The sequence below is a fragment of the Prosopis cineraria genome, unplaced genomic scaffold (assembly GCF_029017545.1).
Source record: "Prosopis cineraria cultivar Desert tree isolate PC_DT_omini unplaced genomic scaffold, ASM2901754v1 PC10, whole genome shotgun sequence".
Taxonomy (NCBI): domain Eukaryota; kingdom Viridiplantae; phylum Streptophyta; class Magnoliopsida; order Fabales; family Fabaceae; genus Prosopis; species Prosopis cineraria.
Genome location: NW_026555341.1, coordinates 859,711 through 867,356, shown reverse-complemented (window position 1 = coordinate 867,356; position 7,646 = coordinate 859,711). Strand labels below are relative to the sequence as shown.

General features: G+C 31.1%; 1 pseudogene; it reads right to left on the bottom strand.

The window, feature by feature from the left end:
- Positions 1-274: 274 nt before the first annotated feature.
- LOC129321940 (L-ascorbate peroxidase 3-like) lies at positions 275-2,350 on the bottom strand (annotated as a pseudogene).
- Between the last annotated feature and the right edge of the window lie 5,296 nt (positions 2,351-7,646).

The following is a 7,646-nucleotide window of genomic DNA, read 5'->3' as shown; positions in this document are numbered from 1 at the left end:
GACAGCAAAAAAAAAAAAAAAAAATCTGGCTAGCATTGCGGGTTCAATATATATAACAATGTTCAAAAAGGTTAACTAATATTCTTCGACGACTGCATAATTCTCTCAACTTTTTTCTGGCTTAACTAATCACGTTATGTGTTGACAAAATAAATGCATTATTCCGATTTAATTTGCTCGAGTAAAATTAAAGAACAATATAAAGTGAATGGTTCAAAAAGAACAACTATATGTATGTACTTGGCCCCATAAAAGGGAGAGTTAATTTGGCGAGTGTGCACGTATATCTTGATCAAGTTTTTTATTTCAAAGATTCATCTTATTAAAGAGTTACATTGGCGAAAATAAGATTAAATAAGGATTGTTGCCCAATTAATATTTCCGAAGGCAATTGACTTTATAGAGGAAGTGAGTGGGGTTCAATTTCTTCTTCTTCTCCAGAAGAAACCGAGGATGATGGCGGTGGCGACAACAGCAAGTCCGATACCCTGTGCCAAGCTGAGACGATTCCAAGAAGCAGATGCTGACTTCGGTACACTTATGCCTAGCTCTGACAATTTCTTGTGAGAAGCCGCGTAATCTACGAAAAAGACATCTTCATTCTGGAGCATCCAGTAAGAATTCCATTAGCGTAGGTCTCTATAATATATTACAGGGAAAAAGAAAACTAATTAATATTTTCCTTAATAATCTTGTCTTTCAATTTTAAGCTTTCCATTTGGTGCTTACCTCTGCGTAAAGCTCAACAAACTTGCGGAGCTCAGGATCCTCCACTAGAGCTTTGTCTGTGGGAAGCTTCAACAAGTCGCTTGGCTCCTCTCTCAGCAATTCCCTGCGCGCAATTTCAATTCATAAATCCCTCAAATAGTCGCTGTTAAATCTCGTCACCTCAGATTCAACGGCTTACTTAAAATACGAATTATCAAACTTATATAGTCCCTCGTCCATGGGCCTTCAAAGCCTGACCGTTCTCGATGTGCTTTGCCCTGATTCCTTGAAAATCAAATAATGAATTTCAAAACGTTCTTCAACTGCATGATTAACTAGTTTCGGATGCTTCATCGTATTACCAGCGTGTGGCCTCCGGAGAGGGCCACAATATCCTTATCTGTTAGACCCATGCGATAAAACACATCCCTTAAATGCTTTGCACCTGATCAGGTCATGCCATCACAGTCAAGTAAATCAACCAATCACCAGTTGACAGTATACTACGCTATTGACCGTGTTACGCAACGCAGCACTTATTATTGAAATAGATATCTGGGAGACTTAACCAAATTCTACAAGTTAATTAACTGAAAACTTGCATACAAACATGCATACATAGATGTCTTAAGGATCGCTGCTACATTAGTACCTTGTTTGGCATCTGGAAGCCGCCCTTCTTCCGGGGATATCAATGAATCCTGATCGAGAAAAGAACAAAGTTATTAAACGGCCACTAATTAATGGGCCGGTGTTCTCTCCTCTGCAGGAGATCGAGGATCCCCGCGCGTAATTATTAGTTATTATATTCTGTAGTTAGAACTTCGAACTGCCATTGGCCATACCTTTCTGCCTGGAATGAAGTCAATTGTTGGGCCCCCAGTGACCTCTACCGCAGCAACACCAGCAAGCTAGAACGCAAGCTCGATCATAAATGTTTATACAAGTAGTTAGTGTTATCTGACTAAGAATTATATATGTCAGGGGAGAGGGAGGGGTCGAAGCTTATATGTCAAAGCCAGTAAAATTCACGACAACAAAGAATAGTTGTTTAGCACTTTCAAGTTTTTAAATCACCTGGTACAGATCGGCATATGTGATTTTTGGATGTTTGACCTTCACATCCTCTGTTCTCAAATAATTTCAAATGTAGGAATGGTCAAACGGAGAAAAATGTACCTGGATCGAGTAAGATGAGGAAGAAAGACTCACGGCAAAGTTCCACGGCTAGTTTTAAACCATTGTTTGCGCTGTGGTTCAACTCATGCTCATTTCTGATTGACCCATTAGGACCTCCTGTTTTTGTGTTGGCATCGTAGGTTCCAGCGTCATGCCACCTGCAAATATATGCAATCCCAATTAATCTCCCAAAAAAAAAAAGATTACAAACATGTAACAAGCCGGACTTTATTTCAAATTAAGCCGTCGTATGGTCACGATCAGAAAAGGATATTTAATGAAAAAGAGAAGCATTTACGCCAAACGAAGCATGAGAGGAGCACAGTTCTTGCTGTAGATGAGAGCGCGAAGGTCGCGACGGGCTCTTTCGATTTCGTCGACATAATCTGCGTCGACACGAGGAGCCGCCATTTTCAACGCTATGAGAGAGGAAAGCAATGGATGTGAGTGCAGAGAGATTATATTGTTTGGAATCTTAGAAGGCGCGAGAGAGGCATTATTAGAAGGAGTACGTATATTAGGAGTGACTTGAGAGTATAGTTTTAGGTTTGCATGGAATCAAGTAAAAGCATTTGTTCTTGGTTGCTCCAGCGAGAGTCGAATAGGAATCAGTTTCAGCTTTTATCTCCCTTCACCGCAACTTTCAGAATAAAACTCCTTTCCGTTTCTCTGGACAAGCTTCAACGAAACGAATCGATACAATGGGAAAACAAAACGATTAGTTACTTCGGGCCTACCCCGATACAAGACTCGGAAGAAAACTCCGCCAGACCCCCAGAAGAATGTTAGCCTGTTCGGTCCTTTGATCCAGGTGAACCAAATAGACGAGGAGGCGATGCACTGATACAATGGGTAAAAATTATGAAATTATAAAGAGAATCGGGGTAAATGAATGGAAAAATAAAATTTTATTTAAAATATATAAATGATAATAAAATCACATAAAATATGATAATTTTTTATAAGTTTTTTTAGGCCTTTTTGACATGAAGATTTTTATGAAATGACTATAATGCTTTTAATTTAAAATTAAAAATATAGATCGATAACTAAAAAATTTTATAAAGTAGAACTTGCCGCACTACAAACAAACAGAAAATTAGCGACAGAATTTAATAATAGAATAAATTTTGTCGCTAATTTATTGCTAATTTTGTCGTTAAAATTCTGTCACTAATACATTAAAAATAATTTACTAATGAAAAATTCTATTGCTAATTTTTAGAATGTCTTATTCTAATTTAATAACAGAATTTGTGATGAAAAATTTCATCACAAGACTTTCTATCATAATTTTGTTGCTAACTATTTTTAATTTAAGTTTATTATTTACAATATATATTTAGATATAATTTATTTAATAATTTATTATTATGCCATAAATAAATAATTTAAAAATTATAATTTAAAATAATTTATTTGTATATTATTAATAATAATTTAAATTGTATACTTAATTATTCTTATTTAAAAATAAAAATAAAAGAAAATAAATTAATAAATAAAAATTTAAAATATCAATCCCTTTGTTAACAAATATAAGGCATTTTTTGAGGAGTTGGATGTTAAAAATGTAAGGCATTTTTAGTTTTTTGAGATATAATTATTATCTTTTTTTTAAAAGTGTCCCTATTGATAATGACTTTATATTTATTATAGGGTATTTAATAGAGATGAATATGAAAAAATAAGATTAGTTTGAAAGTAGATAACTACTTTATTGGGAGGTGAGATTCGGTTAAAAATACCTTACATTTTTAAATGGAGGGAGTATATATTATATAGATACAAGTTATAATATAATATAATGGATAATGATAATAAAATATTTTTAAATTTATTATTAAATTAATTATTAGAAATAATTTTTTAAAAAATATAATATAATATAAATAATTATTATATATAAATTAATTTTTTCATATTAATAAATACATATAATGTTAAAAAATAAGTAAATTTAAATACTATATTTAATAATAATTTAAATAATATATTTATTAATATATGTGTGTGTGGTTAAGTATTATATATTCAATTTATCAATTAAAATTAAAGTTTCCTTTCAGCTCAACTAGCAATAAGGTGGACGCAAAAACACTAAGAAATGTGAGGTTATAGGTTTGAGCTTGGCCAAAGCACAATTGAAGATAATAATATTTGACATAACAGTGATGAATGATGTGTTGATAAGATGGTGGTGAGGTGGCATTAGTCTACTGGGTGATAAGGCAATGATATTTTGGTCCACCTAAAAAGTAGTGACGAAATAAGTTGATTGAAAAATTAGCAATGGAATGCATTTTGTTGTAAAGTTAGAATAACTTATTTTTATTTAATAAAAGAAATTTTTCGTTGCTAATTAGCAACAGAATGCAATTCTGTTGCAAATTTCATTGCTAATTAGTGATGGAATTGCAAATTCTGTCACTAATGTGTTTTTATAGAAAAAAAAATATCCTGTTGCTAACACGTTTAGTGACGAAATTTTCACTAATTAGTGATGAAAAATTCCATTGCTAATCAGCTTTTTTTTTGTAGTGCCATTTGCTATCATTTTTTAGTTATTGCTAGAAAAAAGTAGTCATTACTTAAATTTGTAAAGTCACCCTTATTAATTCACACTTAACTCTGAAATCAAAGTAATTACAGGATTAACCCAGGAGAATTATCAATTTTGTAAAATCATATAAATAGGATCATAAGTTTTCAAAACTTTTAAAACACTTAAATATATTTCCATGCATCATAAATCAAAATAAAATAAGTATATGAAAGTATGAGATATCAAATTATTACAAAGCATTTGCAATTTAGTTGGAAAAGTATCACTTTCCAACAAAACTTAGAGGTGCGCTGTAGAATGCCCTTGTTATGCTATACGTCACGATGCATTGCATAGTTTTTGACAGCACAATTATTATCAAATGACAGTACTTAGGGCAAACTTTTGATGCATACTAATTTTTCATCCAACATTCAATTGAGGTGATTTATGTAATATCCCAATTTAAATTTTAATAGTTAAGTTGGGTTAATAAAAATTTTAAAAAAATATTTAGAGGTAAGCAAATTAGTAGGAGATGATTGTTAAATCTAATTAGGATATAATTCTAAATTAAAATTTAAAAAATAATTAATTAATTAATTAAAAAATATTAAATTATTATTATTATTATAAAAAAAAGAAAAGAAAATGTATAAAAAAGAAGAAGAAGAAGAATAAGAAGAAATGGTGCTTTCAGCGCCTCCCACGACAATCATGACATATATATATTATAATAAAAAAAAGAAAAAAAAAAGAGAGAGGAAAGAGGAAACAATAAAAAAAACATGTGGGATTTGCAATATTTTTTTATATAAAACTACCCTCTTTCCTTCATTTCTTTATTTCATCCCTGTACACGAGCTGAGGCAGAGAGCGAGCGAGAGAGCGAGTGACACTGACGGAGAGGCTGACTGATTTAGAAGGTGAAGCTCCATAATAGGATACTTCATATGAGATTTTACACTGACGGAGAGGCTGACTGATTTGGAAGGTGAAGCTCTATAATAGGATACTTCATATGAGATTTTAAGTATTCTAAGATTAGGTAAGTATTCTAAACATTTTTCTTATTCATCTTTTCTCTTTGGTTTCTGATTTTATGGTGGTAGAAAATTTAAGATTTGAAAAAGGGATGAATTTATGTTGAATAAATATGATTTTTGAGATTGTTAGTAGTGTAATAAATATTTTAAAATATTATTTTGTTGATAGAATTGAAATTTGAGGCATTTGAGTTTATCCCTAGATTTCAATAGGTAGATTTTTAGTTAAATCTGAAAATATAAATTGATTTGTTGATATTTAGATGATTATTTAAGATGAGAAATAAATTATTATGGCTATAGAATAATGATTCTAGGCTTGAAATCAAGTTTGTAATTTTTGAGTATTTTTATGTGCGAATTTTTGGAATAAAAAGAGAAATTTTGATATTAAAAAAATATTTGAATGAAATTATTATGAAGGAGACTATTGAACCAAGTAGATAGGTTCAAATACATGAAATTAAATTTTAAAATTCAAGAGATTAAGACTAATTTCTTAAAAAAATATATATGTAAAAATAAAATAAATATAAAATAAAATAAAATACATACTTAGGTGTTAGAGTATGAGTAAAAATTATGTTAACAATATTATTGACACATTGGGATATGATCAATTGTAGATTAATTTTTTTTTTACATCATTCAAGCTTTGAAAAGCTTTGGAAGTGTTGTAACTTGAGGGGTAAACTTTGACCTTTCAAAGGTTGAGGTAATTGGGGGAAATCTATTTTATGCATTTGTATGTTAATTAATTAATTATGTTAGTAAAATAAAAGAATATATATATATATATATATATCTAAATTTGAAATAGTTGTTTGTAATGCATGTGACTTTGCTGAAACTCTCTGACTTGTGAGTAATAAGATTGATGGTTGATGATTATGTGTACACTCTTGGTTATAAGTTGTGGATTATGCACAGTGATGAAAGTTAATGAGCATGTGGGATAATTTTGAAATATATATATGAGTTTTGGAAATGCATTTTCTCATGAGCATGATCATATGGCGGGAGTTCACCTTAGTGAAGTAGTTAGCGATTATGCAAAATCCATATGGTACTTGGCTATTAACCAATAATCCTAAGGGTTATAGCCGCTACTTACCTTGTAAGGTACTGTAGCATTGTTCCTATTAAGAGACTTGACCCTACTGGCTTACCTGGAGTTTTGGGTATAATACCCCATAGTGTGTGATTTGGGGGAAACTGTGTTCATAAGTGAATAAGGTAACCCTGGACCGGTAGCCCCTCATGATATGATTAAAGCCTCAGGGTAGTCTCACCACATGGACGATCCCTTTCGATTGTTGGCCCACGGATTTCATGTCAGAGGAAATAATGGGGGATATAAGGAAGAGATCGATCATGCATATTATTATTATCATGCCATTTGAGTGATTGATGGCTATGTTGAGAATATGATTGTAATTGTAGAAATAAGAACATGTAGTAATTATGCGAATAATGTATATGTGGTTATTTGTGCAAATTTTATACTTGACTTTATTCTTGAAATTATTCACAGGTTAAATGTAACACACCAAATTTTTTTTTTAAATAATTTAACTCAACCATAGTTGGGTTACAGCCACCCAACACATTTTTATATCAATAATTTCGATATAAAATATTTTATAATTGGCTTCAACTCACACACTATAACATTTCAGATAAATTTTTACCTCCCACATGCCATTAGGCTAAATCACATTTGTCCATCCTTATACTCCCAACAAGTAAACTAAATAACATTTGTCCATCCTTATACTCCCAACAAGTAAAATAAGCAATTTAGTCAATTTTCAACACAAGCCAGTTATTTGGCCTTATAATCATGCCATTTTAACCAATCCAAAATAAACCAAATATTAAAATTACAGTCATCTAAATTGTACCAAAAATAGAAATAGTTTGAAAGACATGATTACATTTATATATTCATATAATTGACAATAAATAAAAAGCCCTAATATTGGCAATATAACACATTATAAATCATAAATTAAATACCCAAAAGAGACAGTGGATCTATACCACTAAGCCTCTGGGACTCCTCCACGTGTCACTCGTGGCTCTTCTCCTGAAAATTGTTAACCACATAATGAGACTCAAAAGTCCCAGTAACCAAAGCCAATTTATGATAGTGTATACAAACAGTT